Source organism: Ascaphus truei, chromosome 3, assembly GCF_040206685.1.
Source record: "Ascaphus truei isolate aAscTru1 chromosome 3, aAscTru1.hap1, whole genome shotgun sequence".
In the NCBI taxonomy this organism is placed as follows: domain Eukaryota; kingdom Metazoa; phylum Chordata; class Amphibia; order Anura; family Ascaphidae; genus Ascaphus; species Ascaphus truei.
In genome coordinates, this window is record NC_134485.1 from 24946373 (window position 1) to 24967362 (window position 20990).

Here is a 20990-nt window from a genome sequence, read left to right on the forward strand (position 1 = left end):
AGAATGAGCGCCGGGTGTCTTGCATGTATGCGCGCAGGGGGGAGACGGGGGGGGGGGGGGCATTACGGGTAGTTGAGTGCGCGGGAAAGTCTAGTTTTTTGTTTGCTTAAGTGCCGAGCGCAGGTGAGTGTGTGTGCCCGCGCACAAACATGCGTGCAAAGCTTGAGCGGGGACTTACATATAGCTATATATGTAAGTAACCGCCGTAAGCGCCGCCCGCTCAGTGCTAGCGGGGACGCAGCCTAAGAGTATAGCTGTGGGTAAAAAAAATGACAAAACCCATTAACTTTACAAGATCCTCGGAGAGTCTTTGTATTTCCTTGTCCCAGGCCTTGCTCTACCAGCTGTTTAATACAACAAGCAAAAGGTCTAACAAGCCCATGTTTGAAATAGATTGGAAGCTGAAAGTGACATGCTCGGTGTGTTCATTTGCATGATCATTACCCAGAATCCTTGCCTGCAGTTTAACCACAATATGACATTTATAAAAATGTTTTACCAGGAAGTAATACATTGAGAGTTACCTCTCGTTTTGAAGTATGTCCTGGGCACAGAGCTATAACAATACACGTTACTAAAAGAACAGAGGTTATACAGTCAATTCACAGACATTTCATGGACAGATAGAGTTAGAAAATTGGGTACAGGGGATAAAAGGGCTGGTGAGTTTCAGATTGAAATAGAGAAGATTTAACATCACCAAACATCAGCAAATGGCAGCAAATGGCTGCCCTTTCGACTGCACCAAAGGCTGTCTGCCTTTGGGGCAAAGTAGATATAAACTGAAGGGTTCAGATTGAATGCAGCTGCGAATACAAAGTTCTTTGTCCTCTTGGCTCATTAACATTCCGGTGGGTGGAGTTCACGTTCCATAAAGTACAAGCAAATGTTAAACCCTAGCATGCTGGTCCTGTGCAGAAGTGAGAGAGAGGCGTGAGGGAGGGAGAAAGGGATGGGGGAGAGAGAGTTGGAGGCATGAGGAAGGGAGAGAGAGAGAGCTGGGGGCAGGAGGGAGGGAGAGAGGTGGGGGGCATGAGTGAGAGAGAGCTGGGGGGCATGAGGGAGAGAGAGCTGGGGGCGTGGGAGAAAGTATGGGAGAGGGAAATGAGAGAGGAGAAAGAGGATGAGAAGGATGGGAGAGATGCCTGTATGAGACACTGTCTCACAAGGTTGGGTCCGATGAGAACATCAAGGCTCTCACCTAGCGAGCTACTTGTCAATTTCATCTCACCACCCCAAGGGTAGCGAGATGGGATTTGCGATAGGACTTAGAAATTCATTTTAATTTTTCTGCATTGGATTGAAGCCGGCAGTCTCCAGAGCTGCCCCACATAAATACCAGCTCCGGAGATCCCCTGCTTCAATCCAATGCAATAAAAATACATTTACAGGCAGCTTCATTACCATAGCGACCTGTATCTCGGGAAGCAGGGGTCCCCGGACCTGAAATGAATGTGGTTCTGCTCCGGAGACCCCCTGCTACAATACTCTCTGTGCAGCTCTTACAGACTGCGAGAAGATCGCATGGGGGGAGAACTTAGAAAATGATACGGTCACCGCTACGCCGAGCGGTTGTGGCATTTTCCTACCCCATGGTTTGTAACTTGCGGTATTGCTTTCTGATTCTTTCTGAATACCGTGATAACACAAATGACAAACAGTTCGATGGGAAAATGCCAAACCGTTCGAGATGGCAGGGATTTTATCAAAGCTGCTAGAATAGGCCCCATAGCATATGTCTACTATCTGTAGTTTGGATGTTAAAGAGGATGCTGCTCCGTGCTCTTCTTTTGGATTAGTCTTTTCTTTAACCTGTTTGTGGCTTGTGCCCTTGCTCCCATCTCTCTGGGTGAAGAAAAGTTGATGCACAGTGTTGCAGGGTACATGCAACCACACGCGGGTTTTCTTGATAAGGCTTATTTATTGAGCCTTAAAAAATACAGCACACAAAAACAGCTTCTTTTCAGCATACAAATACAAAAACAGCTTCTTTTCAGCATACAAAAACAAAACAGCTTATTTTCAGCATACAGTACATAGACAGTTCATCCAACATGTATTTTGAAGACAGACCTTATAGCAGTAATCTTACACTACCGACACACTTTATTAAAGTGTGGCCGGTACCGCAAGCCGGGAGATTTCCCGGCTTGCTAGTGGCCGCCCCTCGGCGTGCCGCGCGTCATAGACGCGCGGTCACGCGTCTTCGGGAGCCTGCGCCCCCTGCACGCGCGTCCAGGGCTCACCCTCGGGCGCGCGCCAGGCTACTGCTGCGGCCAAGAACGGGCAAATGCTCGAATAAACTTGGCCGCAGCAGTACTTCAGCGTTTCAGTACTATCTCTTGACCAGCCAGCCTGCATGTGTGTACAGCCTGGGGTTTTTAAAACACCTTGATGAGGCAGCTGGGATCAGACTAATCAACTCAGCTGAAAGTTAACCTCGTCACTGCTGCACTGCAGACCTACACATAAGTCTGCCAGGCATAGGACTGGTGACGTTTATTCACCCTGTCACATTCCTCCCCTGTTAGTGTGTGGCTGGGGCCACGCATGGCTGAAGCCTGACCATCCACCCCTTCTCTAGAGAAGAAATCAGCATTCGCATTTTCTTTTCCAGGTCTGTGCTGAATCTCAAACGAGAAGGGTTGGAGGGCCATATACCACCTGGTCAACCTAGCATTAGACTCTTTCATACTATTTAACCACTTCAATGGAACATGGTCTGTTACCAACGTGAAATGGACTCCCGCCAGGTAATGCATCAAGGCCTTAATTGCCCACTTTACTGCAAGGCACTCCTTCTCAGATTCTCCCTAGCAAACTGGCCGACCACATCTAGGCGCTTCCTAAGGTCTAATACATATTGCAGGGTATTCTTAGAAGGGGACTGCTGTTCCTCCCAATCCGTCAGTCTGTGGATGGTAGACCGATGTCCGAACAGACTTGACCTCTAGTAATTTTAAGACATCCTGCATCATTTTGCAATAAAATTTTTACTTTGGTCTGTCAACATAACCTGGGGAAATCCAACCCGTGAGAACAGCTCCAACAATTTGTTGGCTACTTGCTTCGCCGTTGCTGTCCTCAGGGGGAACGCCTCAGGATATCTTGTTGCATAGTCAACTATTACGAGAATGAACCTGTGTCCTTTTGCAGAAGGTTCTAGAGGTCCTACCAACTCTACTCCAATCCTCTCAAAGGGAACTGACACCAAGGGTAGGGGAACCAAGGGGGCTGTTTTTTGTCCCTTCGGACTAATTAGCTGGCATTTACGACATGCCGCACATAACTTAGCAATGTCACTATGCATCCCTGGCCAATAGAATTGGGACGAAATACGTTCCAAGCTTTTATCCCTACCAAGGTGACCACCCCAAGGGACAGTATGGGCTGGGGTGAATACAGATTTAACAAACGCCTTGGGAACCAATATTTCTCTGGTGACCTCCCCTGTTTGTGTCTGCCTATTCACCCTATACAGGATATCATTTGACAATTCAAAATGGGGGAATACTATCACCCCCTGTGCATTCAATATCCGTTCATCAATTTTTACCACTTTATCATATTGTCTGGCAAGGACTGGGTCTTCCCTTTGCCTCTGGCGAAAATCAGGGAGGTATAGCTCTGGTAAATCCCCAGGACCTATATCTCCCTCTTTCTGGCCATTCCTAGCCATCACTTCTGACTCCTGGCTATTAGTATGGCCACCTTGAGTCACAGATGTCTGCAACCAGTCCAGTTTGTCATAGCGTCTTTGCCTCCAAGACCTTGGAACCCAGTGTCTACTGGGGAACAGGTCTGCCGAGAAGGGGAACAGTTTACCAGGTTTCTCCTAAGCCAGAGAATGAGGCTCCTCCTGAGAGACTGGAGCCATTAGGGTTGAAAAGAAAGGCCAGTCACGGCCGAGCAAAACGGGGGCAGGGAGCCAAGGAGCGACTCCTACTTCGAACCTGGCCTCCTGACCTTTTACCTGTAGCAGGATTTTGGCTATTGGATACCATTTTACATCGCCGTGTATATACAGTAGTCTATACTCCATGGGGAGTCAAAGGAAAGCACGTCAGGCGGTAACAGTACCCGGAAGACCAGCGTTTTTCCAGAGCCTGAATCTACAAGGGCCTGGACGGTTTTACCCCCAATCTGGACCGGAAGTAACCAGGGCTTGCAACTTCCTCTGGGGAAGGCCGAGGCGACTGTCCTGCTGAAGGAACAATCCATCTGAGGACAGTCCACATGGCGGTTGCCTTGTTCTCCGCAGGTGGAACATGGAGAGGTTCCCTCGCGGGAGGGTGCCGCAGATAGCGCTCCGCTGAACCGGATACTGGAGACCAGGCATCTGATGGGTCCTGTGGTCGACGTCCTCGGAAGTTCCTCTCATTTGGTGATGAGCTGACATAAGGAAGGGGATGAGGATCTCAGCGGTGCCCGGCATTTGGACCTCTTCCTTGTTAGAAGGACTGCTCCTTTCATAGTACTTGGTTGCGTATGGAGGGGCCGTAGTTTCCCTGTTATTCCGATCTCCCTCTTTGGGTGTCCGCAAGTGCCGGTGAAGTTGGATCCGTCGGGTCAGGGCACTCGCCTGATCCTCGGCCCCAAGGAAGTTCTCAACGAGTCGGACCACCAAAGCTAGGGTTCCAGCTGCATAACGTTTTACCCAAGAGCGTGCGGAAGGGGGTATTATCTGTAGGAATTGTTCCAAAACAACTTGCTCAAGAATTGCCTCCTTAGAGCGCTCCTTGGGTTGTGTCCAATAACCGCTGAGAGAGGACCCGGGTCTCATCTTAGCGTTGTACTTCAGGTTCCAGAACTGCTGCCGGTAGGTCTCTGGGGTCAGACGTAAGCGATCCAGTATGGTGGCTTTTACTTGTTGGTAGTCCATTGCCTGATCTGCTGGGAGGCCCTGATATGAGGCCTAGGCTTCTCCTGTGAGGAGCGGGGCCAAAGCGGTTGGCCAGCGATCTGCAGACCAGCCCTGGGCTTCGGCAACCCTTTCAAATGTCAGTAGAAAAGCCCCTGGATCCTCGTTAGTAGCCATTTTCCTCAGGAGGACCGGAGGTTTGTTTGCAAGTTCTGGACTTGCAGACCCCTGGAATTGGGTCAGCAGCTTGGCCATTTGCTCCTCCTGTGCTGCCTGCTGCTGGCTAAGGAGCTGGGTTTGCTGCTGCAATAGTAGTTGGGCCTGCTCCTGCATTAACAGTCCCTGCTGTTTGGTCTGCTCCTGCATTAACAGTCCCTGCTGTCTGGTCTGCTCGCACACAAGCTCTTTTAAAAATTCTTCCATTTTTTAAATATTTTTCTATTGTGTGTGTGGCCCTTCATCTGCAGGGGCCTCTCAACATCCCACTTCTAACACCATATGTTTCAGGGTACATGCAACCACACACGGGTTTTCTTGATAAGGCTTATTTATTGAGCCTTAAAAAATACAGCACTCGAAAATAAAACAGCTTCTTTTCAGCATACAAAAACAAAACAGCTTCTTTTCAGCATACAAAAACAAAACAGCTTATTTTCAGCATACAGTACACAGACAGTTCATCCAACATGTATTTTGAATGCAGACCTTATAGCAGTAATCTTACTTCAGCGTTTCAGTACTATCTCTTGACCAGCTAGCCTTCATGTGTGTACAGCCTGAGGGTTTTAAAACACCTTGATGAGGCAGCTGGGATCAGACTAATCAACTCAGCTGAAAGTTAACCTCATCACTGCTGCACTGCAGACCTACACATAAGTCTGCCAGGCATAGGGCTGGTGACGTTTATTCACCCTGTCACACACAGATTGAATGTATCAGATACAAGATATAGAGGTGCGCCGACGAATATTCTAAAACTTATCTGGGGCTATCACCAAAAAAAACACAGGTACATGTTGGGTACATGTTGCAACATTTCATTGACATTTCTGCAGACAGACTAATGGACCCCTGCTGTGTTAATCCGATGAGCCATTAGTCTTTCTGCAGAAATGTCACTGAAATGTTGCAGCATGTACCCAGCATGTACCTGGGTCTTGTAGGTGATAGCCCCAGATTTTCCAAGGCAAGTTTTAGAATACTCGTCGGCGCACCTGTAAGATACACACTAATCTTGGTTTGGAAGATTGGTTTGGGGTGGAGGGGGGAGGGATGGTGGCTGTACTTGTAACAAACACTTGTAAATTGGTTACTATTATGATGTGGACCTCAGGGCTAATACTTACTGTAGAAGCATATTCATCAATTGTGGAGAGATGGGGGTTGCAGGTTATGCGGTGAGAAACCTTTTAATGTTTTCAGTTACATCAGTCTATGAATAAGTGTGAACTGATTCCAAATAGAAGTATTTCCTAAGGAATCAGCGACCTTCTCAAATATAGGACATTTGTAATGTGATCTCATCTGTAAATGTCCTGTTGTCTCATACACACAAATAAAGGGTGACTTTTTCTTTATATTTTTACTCAAATCCAGGCGCTAGCTATTGCATGTAAAGTAGCAAACAATGCAATGATTTGGAACTTTCTTCTGCAGAGTCGCTTAGAAACAAAGTTAATTGATTACTTGACATGGTTAATGTCTTGTGAAATGTCCCCATTGATGAGCCTCCCGTAAGAATATCTTCATACTGTAACTGTAAAAAGGCTGCAGACGTGGGTTATTTACGAACATCTTCCAGCTGCAAAACGGAGGACCAGAATGATCACAGGGGAAACTTCAATTGCTGTTAGAGGAAATCCTTCTCTTTGATTAGTACAGTATGGCATGGGTTTTTACAATGGGGTTTGTCCCAATCTTTCTTATTTGCAATAATTTTTTCCAAATTCTTATGATCACAGCCTCCTGCTCAAGTCAAGTTATAGAAACCTTCTGTTTGCCAGGATTTATTTCCCAAGTACTTGTTTCCTGACGTACGAGTTTGCCAGGCATATTACTAGGTGGTGCTATGTTATAATACACCTTCGTCGGACTCTGGGAGACACCTTATGGCTAATTTAAGTGAATGGGTCTTCAGGTGTCTTATGGAATAGTACCACTAAGTAAATATAGACTTTTCTCCCCATTTATTAGCCTGCAAAAAAAGACGGGGGAGAGAGGGGGGGGAAGAGGGTGGAGATGGGGAGAGAGGGGGAAGAGGCTGGAGTGGGGGGCTCACAGGGGGTGAAGAGGGGGGAGAGATACGGGGGAAGAGGGTGGAGGGGTGGGGAGAGAGAAGGAGAGAGAGAGAAGAAGAGAGAGAGGGGGGGGGGGAGAGGGAGAGAGCTCCACAGGAGTGTTGATGTGGGAAAAAAAGCTTGTAACTAAGCAAAATTCTTAAAAATATCACACATTTTTTAAAATAAACTGGACTCAGACACATTTGTGCATTTCAACCAGCCGGCCTTCATTCTGCACGATATTCTTTAATCAGTGCAGGTCAATATCCTTTATTCACGTCATTCTGACTTGCTTGGATGTACTACACCTAAATAAATACTCTCAGGGCTAGGTTATATTGTATGATATTTCTTATGTATAAATTGTAAGTGCGGTCGGGTCTTTTAATTCCATTGCATTAGGTGTGACTGAGAGTGAATTGATAAACGGGGAGTTTTTGTTTATCTTCTCTGCTTTCGACAGGAGAAAAAAAAAAACATGTTCTGCAAAACAGGACCATGGAGAGGACTAAGAAGCCTCTAATTGCTTTATGGCATTCATGCATAATAATTGAGAGGTGTAACATTATGGGTTGCAAAACATAGGAAATGGTCACTAATTTATCACTCGCTAATTCCTGTGAAACAGCTGTGTTGCCAAATGTTAGGATTTGTCTAAAATGTTAAGTGCACTTGATGAAGTAGAGCTGGACTCGGCCGTTAGGTCAATAGTGCAGACGTCAGTAGAAAGAAAGTAGGGAATAGAGATGCCCACAACCGCTTAAAATTTGAAATGGAGGATTTAGCAAGTTAGCATATTAAATTAAATTGCAATGCACGTTGACTTAACCCGTGGCAAATCGCTTGCAAACTCTATCACAGCTTTTTTTATTCAAATCAAAAAGTACACCTTTTGTGTGGAGCGCAACCTGAAGCCAAACTTTCACACATGTCTAGTAGGGAACACAGTCACTATTCAATTCTGTAGAATGTTGAGTCAAACCATGTCTGGTACTGTTAGTGATTGACTCATACTGTAAACCCATTATACAACAAAATACCAACCTACCTCAGAAAATCTTCACTTGTTTCACAGTGTCAACTAAAAATACTCATGTTACATATATGGACCACATTATATTCCTTTAGGAACACAATTTGTAGGATCAAAGCAGGGAAGTCAGTTAATATTATAGCCTGTATATTATTATTATTTGGGAACATGGCATAAATAAAGCATTAGGTGTCTTACAATGTAGAAATATCTCTTCGCTTCAGTCACGAAAAGGAGGTAATTTAGGACAAACAACACAATTTGTTGCAGACCCTGTGTATATGATATTTTCTCAAACTTATTACCCTTTACACACCCCACAAAAAATTCACAGGTGTCAGGCAAGGATAGTCCTTCAGCCATTCTGTGCAGTCCTTCTCAGGGTGTTTGTACTATGCCGTCCATCATATCCATGTATTCATCTGCTTAGAATTTGCGTAGAATTTCCCCTAACGTCAGTTCTTTATGAAGCTAGGCTTTTAACGCAACAGGAACGTATGTTACTTTCTTTAGTGAGTGCAGCGTTTCCATTACCGTTACGTTAAATGCCCTTTACGGAGCGTAGGGAGCCTGGGCCATAAGGCTATGCAGAGAATGTCAGATCCTGTCCGGGACAGTCTAAGCTTCAATGTACAGTATAAGAAAATAGCTTTACAAAACATGCACACTTGCTCTGCGCTCCTGTTCATCAGATGTGTTCCCGTTTGCAGTGGTGTGTGGCGGCTACATGGCGTGATCCCCTCACCCGTCACAATGTTAAGAATAAAAAGTACAGGAGAGATAATCGTGTTCAAAGACTCCTCGGACCATTTATTTGTATACAAAAAGACAAGCAGTGGCACATCGTTTCGGGGTAAAACATTAACCCTTCTGCATATCAATTTCAAAGTACAAGATCAATGTTTAAACACGGTGCAAATTTCCCACAGTCCAGTTCAAATGTAATGTTAATTATCTGATGTCCTTGATAACACTCTTAAAGTGACAGATCTCTTGTTAGAAGACTCACACATGTGTAATCTTACCACTAAATGATGCTTTTAGTCAGTGGCATCATAGTTGTAATTTGTAACCATAATATGGCTACTATTTATAGTGACATTCTAAAAATAGATCTTATATCCTTATTGTTTCTATGTGTAAATATATATATATAATTCCTGAACTAATGTGATAGTGTCCAATTAGTCAGATTACATTAAAAAAAGAATTTGTAATTAACATTAAAGAAGAATATATATTTGAAAGAAAATAACAAAATCACAGAACTGCAACTTAAAGCGTCAAACTAAGCTTTTTTTTTTTTTACCTAGTATTAAAGCAGGGGATCTCCGGAGCTGAATCCAATTAATTTCAGCTTCTGGGACCCTTGCATCTGGAGATACTTATCTCTGTAGTAGGTGCCGGTAGCCCCTCTGCTTTGCTACCAGGGTTCACATAGCTCCAGCGCCCGGCGGGCCAATAAGAAGCCGTGACGTCATCAGGTTCCGTTTCCTATTGGCCCGTGTGACAGGGGTACTTTAAACTTTAAAGCCCAGCTATCTCAGCCGGAGTGGCTACCAGCACCTACTACGGGGGTAGTATCTCAGGAAGCAAAGGGTTCCCAGAGCTGAAATTAACGGGGGCCAGCTCCAGAGACCCCCTGCTTCAATCCTTGGCAAAAAAAAAGAGCTTGACTTGCTCCTTTAATATTTAATAGATTTCAAGGACCCTTTGAACACTACAAGTGTGATTATCTCTCCTTTAATTAGACATTAAGCAAATATCTCATCAACAATACTCTTAGTGCTCATGTCGACCCACTCTCTTGTGGTCACTATTTCACTTACAACTATTGAATAAGATCATTTTGGCATAGAAATCTATATTCCTAATTTATACATTATGTGGTTTTCATATTCCAGTATCTTGTACTGGCTTGTATGCTTACATGTCAAGTGCTGCAAAAATGCCATACACCAGGATACAATCATAATGGAAATAATAATAATATCCATAACACAAAAATGTAACTATAAATAAAGATTGATGTTTTTATTTCAGGACCTAATTCACGTGTGCCGGGGGGAGGCGGACACTCATTGCATACTCTGTCCCAAAATATAATGCACACTTGTTTATTAGGAAGGGTGTTTCACTGGAAATGTCGGATGACGAACAAGAGACCAAGCAGAGTAGTTGGAAAGAATCTCTGGAAGACACCGCAGGCTCAGTCATTACAGAATTTAACTTGGAGAAACTGGTTACATCTAGTGATAATTCATTTGGTATAGGTACTTTCACATACAGTATTCCACCTATACACAAAAGCAGGTGTTATGTTATAAGAACTGATCAAAGACTGCTGACTGGTGACTATACCGCTATTTACCTAAACTGCTACTTTGTTTCATAAATAATCTATTTAAAAAGATCTATGTATGTACAGAGAGACGCATATGTATATGAGATTGTAAAATGGGGCGGGGAGTTTTGTTTGTTTTTTTGATTCATGCTCTTATTCCTGTTTCATACATAATTCCTTGTATGTTTCTGCATCTATTTGCACTGTGTACTGTACACAATTGGCACTGTCTATAAAGAATAGATAGTAAAGGCTAAATAAGTTAAATGTTTGTGGTTTATATTCACAGTAGATGCGAAGATGAAAAGTTTTTCTATGTAAATAAATATTCTTCATTGTAATAGGTGTAGTACTTTCTGCATAGAAATGTGGTCATTGCTTGTCTGTAATTTCTGCAGTACTTACAGTTGGCAGCAGGTGTCACTGGGTATCTGCGTTATCGTGGGCCGTGCATTATTTTCTACCTTCTCTAAACACACAATGCTAGATTCCGTGAAAGGGCGCTGATTTGGTACTTACGTAAATGCCTTTCAATGAAACCTTATCACGTTTGCTATTGCGTACTGTAACTATATTAAAGTGATATCCCCAGATATATGAGATTGTTCATTAAACATTCCCTTTTAAAGACTTAGAGAGATTTATATGTACAGTAGTACAGCAAATAAAAAATATCACTTGTGAGCACTTTCATGTCTCAGCCAGGTCTGCAACCCTGCCCTTCCCCATTATCTCTTAAGATACAATGCTTCCACTGCAGTTAGGGATTCTGGGTTATAACATGCAAATGAGCCCTCAGCATCACCTTTTGCTTTGTGGTATATACACTAGCAAACGTTTGTATCGTTGGCCCCTGTATCAGATTCAGCACATGCGTTCTCTCATATCAAATTGCTTCTCCCGTCTAACTCACAGGATCACTCACAGTATTGCTTGCAGTCAGAAATCGATGCGGTATCATTCCTGAAACATTGTTACTGAGAGACATATTCTCTTTTAAAGTAAAATCTGCTTTTATTGATGCGTAACCTCCACATTTCCGAAATGCATAACCTTTTCTCTGTATAAAGGGCATTTAACCCTTTGAGTGCTGGGGGGGGGGGGGGGGAGAGGCTTCATCACCGGAGTGCCCCAGCCTCTCTGGCCCATCGTGATCGCGTGACTGCTCCTTGAAGCGATTGCGTGATTGTGGCGTCTCGGACTACGGGAATGGAAGAGGAGAATCCCTCCCCCTCCGTTCTCCTACCTGCTTGATCGCGTTCGGAGCGGCACCGCAGAGCAAAGCACAATCTGGCCCTAGACAACAAGCTGAAAGGCCATGGCTTAGCCCAGGGGTTCTCAACTCCAGTCCTCAAGACCCCCCCAACGGGTCAGGTTTTCAGGATATCCCTGCTTCAGCACAGGTGGCCCATTCAGTGGCTCAGTCTTAGACTGAGCCACCTGTGCTGAAGCTGGGATATGCTGAAAACCTGATCTGTTGGGGTGTCTTTGAGGACTGGAGTTGAGGACTCCTGTATTAGCCCCTATGTCATGGACCCCTGGAGTGCCAGACCCCATAACATGTGGCTACGGGGGCACTCAACGGGTTTAATGATTTATTTTGCAGGCAATCAGCAGTGAAAGCGGAAAGCCTAGCAACATATAGGGTCGCAATGGGTTGTAACACAAGCTAGCAACTAAGGAGTTAATAGCATTAAACCATAAAGCTGAGCTCTGCTAAGTACGTGTCATGAACATTTCCTTGGACATATAAAGTATTACATGTGATTTGTGCCAGTGATGTCCCTTCTGCTCTACTTTTGGTCTGTGATCAGCTGCAGCATTTGATTGCTCATCAATTCCCAGGGCCTAGTATCAAGCTATATAAACACATCCAATTTTGCGAAGGTCGCCATATCAATGTGTCATAGTACTGTGCGCAAAGGAACAATCAAGCTCATCATAACCGTAATTAAAAAAGTAAAGGAAACCGCCTGGTTGTAAAGGATTTGTTGCTGAAAGGCACTTTGCACTTTCACTGGTGTTTTGGTTTTTGTTCCCAAATAAATTCACATTTTGACTTTGCCGAAACTCGAGGGGTTTTGCTTTCAGCTTGGGATTTTAAACAAATTATGGAAACAACTCAAAAAATGCAGAATCTTTGAAATTTTGGGGAGAAATTTGAATTCTTGTGCATACGGTCGCAAATTTTGCCAAGTATGTGTGTGTGTGTGTGTGTGGATACATGTATCATGTATGATCTCCAGAGGAAGTCACGCAACGTGACGAAACGCGTAGAGACGTGGTGACGTCATCTTAGACGGACGTGTGGGAGGAGGTCCTGAGTTCCCTCATATTCTCTTCAGCTGATCCGCCTTCACTTCCAGCAGTGTACTACACATGGAAGTGTTCTGAGCATTGGAGACGCTGAAACGCTGCAGGACTTGTGGCAGGAGTTGCAAATTGCTACATTAGGAGCACAGTATCATTGTCGGACCCCCCCCCCCCCGCTCCTGTAGATGATGCTCCTTACAGATTCTCTCCAATGTTTGTGTTATTTTAGCATCCTGTAAGTGTATCTCCTAGGGACACTTTCCTGTAAATAAATTCACCCTATTAGTACACAGTTACGCGCTATGGAGCTTGCGCTTTTTTGTGTTTTGTTCTTCTAGGTTTATAGTGTGTGGCTACACCACTTTTTCTGAAGCAGCAAGGAGCTCCTGGGATCATTGTGTTGTTGGGATCCTCCCCTCCTCTAAACCATCACTAAGTGGAGACATTTGGACTTTATCCTTTTTTTTGGACTTTATATTGTTATGTTTATTGCATCTTTTGGTTATATTTACTATTAGAATATCACATTCACAATTTATGTGTTTATATTTTAGTTTCACATTTATTCACGTCACTTAGTAGCACTACTTTTTTTGTGTGTGTATATATATGGTGAAAGGCAGGGTTGCAGACCTGCCTAAGACATGCCGATGAGCATACAGTTGTATTTACATTTGCATATTTGCTTTACTGTGGAGGGTTTTTGTCACTTTTTTTACTCACCATAACTTAACTCAGTATAGTAACCCCCATCCTTTAGCTTCTTTGCATAGCCAGTTAATTAACCCCACACTGATGAGACCCATTAAGGTCGAAACAGCTGTGTAGCTGAGACTGTGTCACCTTGGCCTTGAGTCATCGTCCCTGACGATGGCTTTCGGTGGGATGAGGAATACAGTCCAGTTCCTGGTCGAGGAAGCTGAGAGAGACCGCGTGAGACTGCAACATGTGGTGGAGAGAGTCCTTGGAGAGATGCTGGAGCTGGACGAGACGAAGGTGTACTGCCTCCAAGACTTCCCGAGGCAGGGCACTTTTAGGACCAGACCCTGAATACAGATGCAGAATGCTGAAACATCTATGAAATGTGCCGCGAGAGGAAAGAGGATCCAAGGCTGTTGTGAATCAGCGTGGCCCCGAGCTTTATGCTGGAGGAAAAGTGGGAAAAGTGAGAAGGACAGCTTGTCCTCACAAAAAAGTCAGATAAGCGTGGAGTGAACTAATATACCGAGAAGTGTAAGTGGAGTAAGTGGGAACGAAAGGGAAGAAAAGGCAGGCAAAAAAGGGATTGTACAGGCAAAAGAGGAAAATTCTGCGGGAGATAGTAAGGGGAGGAGCACCCAGGGAAAGGATGAAGTAGGGCTTACAAAGGTAGAGGTTTTGCTCAATCGACTTGCGAGGGGATTTGGGCGGAGATATTGGGACGTGAAAGAGGCAAGGGACGGATATGAAAAAAATGTGAGGGCTGGAGTCCAGATAGAGGAAAATAAGAAAGGTTTGGAAGTCATGGAGGAAAAATTAAAACAGATGATCGCATCACTTGAGATTAGAGAAAGGGTTTTAGTTTTTTTAATGAAAGAATCTTGAAGTATATGGTTCTTATCTTTGTATGAGTTTTGGTTATAGGGTTTTTTCGTAAAGTTATGTTTTTTTTCCCCTTCTGAAAAGTTAATATATGTTTTGGAGAATGTACGAAAAGCTTAGTGTAGGACTTGGGAAGTAATTCATGCTTAGGTATTGTGGTGTGTTGTGGTTTTTTTGGCAATGTAAGGAATGGATAGTGATATTTTCTGTTTATTACTGGTTGTAATTAAGTGAATCGTTAATAAAACTTTAAAAAAAATAAGCTGTGTAGCTGAGACTGTGTCCCCTTGGCCTTGAGTCATCGTCCCTTCGGGGACTAAAGACTCCTGCTGCTTTTGGGGGGGGGCACGCCATCTCGAGCTGTGAGGAGTGATCCTGAGCGAGCGGTTCTGAGCGAGCAGATGCGGAAGTGAGGGGCCGGCGCCTTTGCTTGGTGGGATCGCCTGAAAGGGCTTAACCCACCTGCTGTAATTAGGGTGCCGCACCTGAGCTTATTCAAGGCGGACAATGGCTTTCGGTGGGATGAGGAATACAGTCCGGTTCCTGGTCGAGGAAGCCGAGAGAGACCGCGTGAGACTGCAACATGTGGTGGAGAAAGTCCTTGGAGAGATGCTGGAGCTGGACGAGACGAAGGTGTACTGCCTCCAAGACTTCCCGAGGCAGGGCATTTATGACCTGACCCTGAATACAGATGCGGATTGCTGGAACATCTATGAAATGTGCCGTGAGAGGAAAGAGGATCCAAGGCTGTTGGGAATCAGCGTGGCCCCGAACTTTATGCTGGAGGACAAGCTGCTTATTGTACATATGTATAACCCTTTTGTACAGAAGGAAGACATAGTGTGTTTCCTGAGGAAATATTGTTCTCTGGTAAGGGGAGGAGAAATGTTAAGAAACGCGTATGGCTTTTTTAACGGAAAACGGCGTTTTTAGGTGTGTTTTAAGCCTGACCCAGAACGAGGAGGAGGAGTAATGAAACCGCCTGCAAGTTTTGCCATTGGTGGGGAAAGGGGCTTCTTAAACTACCCTGGCCAGCCTTTTTATTGCAGGAATTGTCACAAATATGGACATACCAAGGAGGAGTGTGACAAAGTTGGGACTGTATGCCGCAATTGCGGAGAAAAAGGACACACAGCAATGGCTTGTCGAGTCTCAAAAAAGTGCGACTTGTGTGGGGAACATGGACATTTTGCACGGCAGTGCACAAAAAGAAAATCTTACGCCCAAGCGGCAAGGGGTAGTCAGCCGGGAGATACCGTAGAGTTCGTTGGACTGATCTTTGGGAAGGGACAGACGGAAGAGGGAAGGATGGACTTACAGGAGGGGGGATCTCAGAAGTGGAGGAAACCCCTGAGTTTCTACAAGGAGAAACTTCAGGAGAAGAAATTTAAGAAACTTTGGCGGGTTCTACAAGCGATATCTTGGAGAAAAAAGAGGAAGATCTCTTCCTGGACTCCTTGGCCCAGAAACCGGAGGTGGGGGAGGGGGGGAGACGGGAGCAGTCCATCAGAAAGATGCGGGGGAGGGGGAAATACGGTCATTGAGTGTGGTGGAACCTAGCTGGGCGGAAAGAATGGAGTTTCAAGACGCACAAAGGGTGAGGGAAGGTCCCCAAGATGTTTTGGAGGAGGAAATGGAAATAGGAGGGAAAAAAGCTCAAAAGCGTAAAAATCTGCAAGGGATCGAAACAAAGGAAGATAAGGATAGCCAGAGTAAAGTGGAGCCTAGAGAGAAAGGTGTAGAGGGTAAAGTTGGAAAATTATCAGGGAAAGTAACCCTAAAAGAGAAAATGGAACATCTTGAGGACGCAGTGGGAGATGTTCTATTTTGGGTTAGTATTTTTCGGAAGCAGCATGGGGGGAGTAGTGAGGAACAGATAATAGAAAGATTAGAAAAAATGATGTACCAAAGAAAACAGCTGACAAAAGAGCAATATGAAGAACTAAAAAAGGAGCATGTGCAGTGGGTTAAAATAAAAGAGGCTAGGGGAGAGGTGAGGGAGAAGGAGAGTAGCGAGAGCAATAGCTCGTCCCCACAAAAAAAACAGATAAGCGTGGAGGGAACCAAAGCTAAAACAGTAGAAAGGAGGGAAAAGGGGAAAAGTGAGAATGACAGCTTGTCCTCACAAAACAGTCAGAAAAGCGTGGAGGGAACTAATATACCGAGAAGTGTAAGTGGAGTAAGTGGGAACGAAAGGTAAGAAAAGGCAGGCAAAAAAGGGATTGTACAGGCAAAAGAGGAAAATTCTGCGGGAGATAGTAAGGGGAGGAGTACCCAGGGAAAGGATGAAGTAGGGCTTACAAAGGTAGAGGATTTGCACAATCGACTTGCGAGGGGATTTGGGCGGAGATATTTGGACGTGAAAGAGGCAAGGGATGGGTATGAAAGAAATGTGAGGGCTGGAGTCCAGATAGAGGAAAATAAGAGAGGTTTGGAAGTTATGGAGGAAAAATTAAAACAGATGATCGCATCACTTGAGACTAGAGAAAGGGTTTTTGTTTTTTAAATGAAAGAATCTTGAAGTATATGGTTCTTATCTTTGTATGATGTTTTGGTTATAGGGTTTTTTCGTAAAGTTATGGTTTTTTTTCCCCTTCTGAAAAGTTAATACAGGCATACCCCGGTTTAAGGACACTCACTTTAAGTACACTCGCGAGTAAGTACATATCGCCCAATAGGCAAACGGCAGCTCACGCATGCGCCTGTCGTCACGTCCTGAACAGCAATACCAGCTCCCTACCTGTACTGAAGCTGTGCACAAGCGTGGAGACTATAGAGCCTGTTACAAATGTGTTATTTACATCAGTTATGCACGTATATGACGATTGCAGTACAGTACATGCATCGATAAGTGGGGAAAAGGTAGTGCTTCATTTTATGTACATTTTCACTTTACATACATGCTTCGGTCCCATTGCGTACGCTAATGCGGGGTATGCCTGTATATGTTTTGGAGAATGTACGAAAAGCTTAGTGTAGGACTTGGGAAGTAATTCATGCTTAGGTTAGGTATTGTGGTGTTTTGTGTTTTTTTTTGGCAATGTAAGGAATGTATAGTGATATTTTCTGTTTATTACTGGTTGTAATTAAGTGAATTGTTAACAAAAAAAAAAAATGTCTGTGGGTGGGTTATCTGGCTATGCACCTTAACCTTGGCTGTGCTCAAAGCTCTGACCATGCAGCAAGCTTAAGCCTATAGGGAACCATGTTTAAAATGTTTTTTGAAGCAAAAAGTGGCACTGTGTGCTCATTTGCATGTCATTTCCCAGAATCCCTTGCTGCAGTGGAAGTGCTGTGTGCTGGGTGATAATGGTGAAAGGCGGGGTTGCAGACCTGCCTAAGACATGCAGATGAGCAAACAGTTATATTTATATATATATATATATATATATATATATATATATATATATATATATATATATATATATATATATATATATATATATATATATATACTGTATATATATCCAAAAATGTATCCAAAAAAGAAACTTGCTCGGTTTTCAAATCTGCCAGACTGCCCATCATTACAAAAAAAGTTATTCTTAATCTTACACTTAAGACAAACAAGTCACTTAGATTTTAGATCTATGGAGCAGGGACACCTTTTCCAAAAGTTAACATTTGTGTTTGAACCGCTTATTTACAATATCTATTACATCATATGGTATTTTGTAGCATCTATTACTGCTGAGAAGTGTTATGTACAAGAAGGGCGCTTTACAGTGAAAAGCTATGCATACATTCTGTACATACACGATTGCATTGCGAACCTGCGTCCTACAGCTAAAGGTGGGATTCAGCAGGGGATTTCAAAATCCGACGCCCCTTGGCACTTAGCCCTTTGGCTGCCTCCTAAACTGACGCCCCCTCTTCCTTCTGAACCGAAGCGTCAAATGACGCCACTGATGTCACCAACGGGATATGGCACGTGTCACATTGCTATGGTAACGCGATGCCATGACATGGTTTGACGCTGTGACGTCGTGTTGCCATGGCAACGAGACGCTGTGACGGCGGAAGGAGAAGGAGGGAAGGCAGGTAAGGAGGCGGCCGCAACAGCTAAATGACTACCCATCAGGCCTGATAGGTCCGAGAGTGCGGAAAAAGTATATGGGGGCGGACATCTTTTCCGCCCCCCAAATTTTGCCGCCCTAGGTCCGGGCCTAATGGGAAATCCGCCATTGGCGGGATTATATTTGGATAGCCAGGACCAATGGGAACAGCTGGTTGGAAAAGCTACTTTGCTCCTTTCGTTTAGCCCAAGACCATGGAAACAAAGCACAGCTGCTGTACTTCCATGTGGTTAATGACTCCACTTATGTATGAATGCATGTATCATTTTATTTATATACTGAAGAGAAAGGGTTGATGTCCTCCGGCTGCAAAGGTTATTTAACCTGGAATAGGCCTGGGAGGTGTTCTTCAAATCCCCAGATGGTAGTTAACCAGACACTTGGTTCAAATGTGCATTCGAATGTTTGCAGCCTCTGTCTCCCTCCTTCCGTTCAGACTTTGCAGCGGAAGTCGGTGGGATCCTCTTCATTTGATCTCCTCCAGTTCTGTCGCCGAGCAGCGCCCATCCCTTCGAGATGGAACTCCGGCCAGGGATCGCGTCACCTCCTCTCTCCTTCCCCGGCTCGTGCACAGCTCAGGGCGGTTGGATCGGCGGCGTCTTCCTCCGGGTGGGCTCGTGTCTGCACGATGGTAATCGCAGATGCCTGTGCTTGGCTGGCAGATTTGGATTTGGTGCTTTCTTACAAACTACGGGGGCCTGCGTGCGTCAATCCTATGCGGTTCGCATTCGCTTCCTCAGGGATATCTGAAGTGTTGTGTTGGTAGGCTTGCAGACACATTAGGTGTGTCGCAGTTTATAGCTGTGGTGCTGCAGTATTTCTTGCAATAAATATTGTGGTAGCATTAATGCAATGGGTGGAACATCTGCTACATCTGTACATAGTTTCAATACAATAACAGACTCACAAACATGTTGTGTTTTGGTTAATGTTGTCTACTTTGTGCTTATTTACACAAATGTCAAATGGGAGAAAGTCCATTGCAGTTTCTGTGCAAGAGTGCCGTAATTGGCACTATTGCAGTTTAATAAATATCCCCTATAGTGACATTTTGGCATAGGTTGATCATTGATTTCAACCTTTCCTGAATTCTAACTGGGTGAGATACTCATCCTATATTTATTGATTACCATATATTGACCTAGAGGAAAGCAAACAAAAAAAAAACGGGGCAACAGTTGTCAATTACAGTACATCTCATAAGGGGGAAAAAAAATCCGATCAGTTCCTGGATCAATATCCTGCCTAGGTTTCAACTTTTTTGGCAAATTCCCCTATCTCTTTAATTTCTAAAACAATATTCCATCGTTTCTTAAACATATCTACTGTATCTGCAATCACAGTCTTCAGGGGTAGCAAAGGCCACATTTCCACTGCCTTCACGGTAAGGCTGCGCTCATGTGGTGGCATCGCTATGTGCGCGCGCACATCTGGGACTCTTCTATGCTTCTCTATTGAAGGTAGCATAGTACTGGCAGCGATTTAGCACTTCGACGTTGCTGCAGTTTGGTGAGACAAGTAAATTTGTCTTTTCAGGCTGCAGTCGCATGACGTCAGTGTCACGGGAACTGGTTCAGCCAATGAGAGCGAACCAGTTCGTGACGCGTCCGTGAGGCGTTCGCCACGCCCCCGCCACACCCCCGCATCGCCCCCCCAAATCTCCTGCAGCCAAGTGCACAGATCGCTGGGGCTGCAGGAGTGCGCGTAGTGGCGCGCATGGTCGTGCGCTTGCGCAGATACTATGAGCACAGCCTACAGAATCCTCTCCTTTGCTGCTGGTGTAATCTCCTTTCCTCTAATCTCAAGGGATGACACTGTGTCAATTGTAGTGTTCTTGGGATAAAAAGTTGAGGAGAAATGTAATAGTATTGACCTTGGATATATTTAGAAATAGTAATTATATCCCTCTCTAGATGCCTCTTTTCTAGTGTAAACAATCCTAATTTGGATAGTGTTGCATCATAAATTGGACCTAACAGCCTCTGTTGTTATGCTACATATAGCATAGCCGCTATGTCTTGACCCGGGCCCTACTAATGTAAGCCCTGTTAGGTGCAGGCAGTGGATGGGATAATTCCTTCCTAAGGCCTTGTGTGCTTTTGCAGACTTGGATGAGTAGGTATCCAAGGGCGGGCCTTAGCAACAGCCAGAGAGTGCCAACCTGAAGGGTGGGTACTGATTAGACCACACACTGGATGTGAGGGCCTATCAGTATTCCGGAGGAGCGACTTGGAGGGAAGGAGAGGAGGAATTATCTGGGTGGAAGGCGAGCGGCGTAATAATCCGTCCTGGCTATTGTTGTTGCGGCTGCTGGAAGCCACTATCGTTGGTATATTGCTGCTCTGTCAATAAAAGAGACTATTCGTTATTATCAAAAACTGTGTGTGACTTGGAAAGTACTACCCTGGGACCCAAGGGGTTCTTCTATACCGGTCCTGTCCCATATTTCTGGGAGTATAGAAGATGGAGGTGCTACACCACTAAGAGATCATGGAGGCTACCA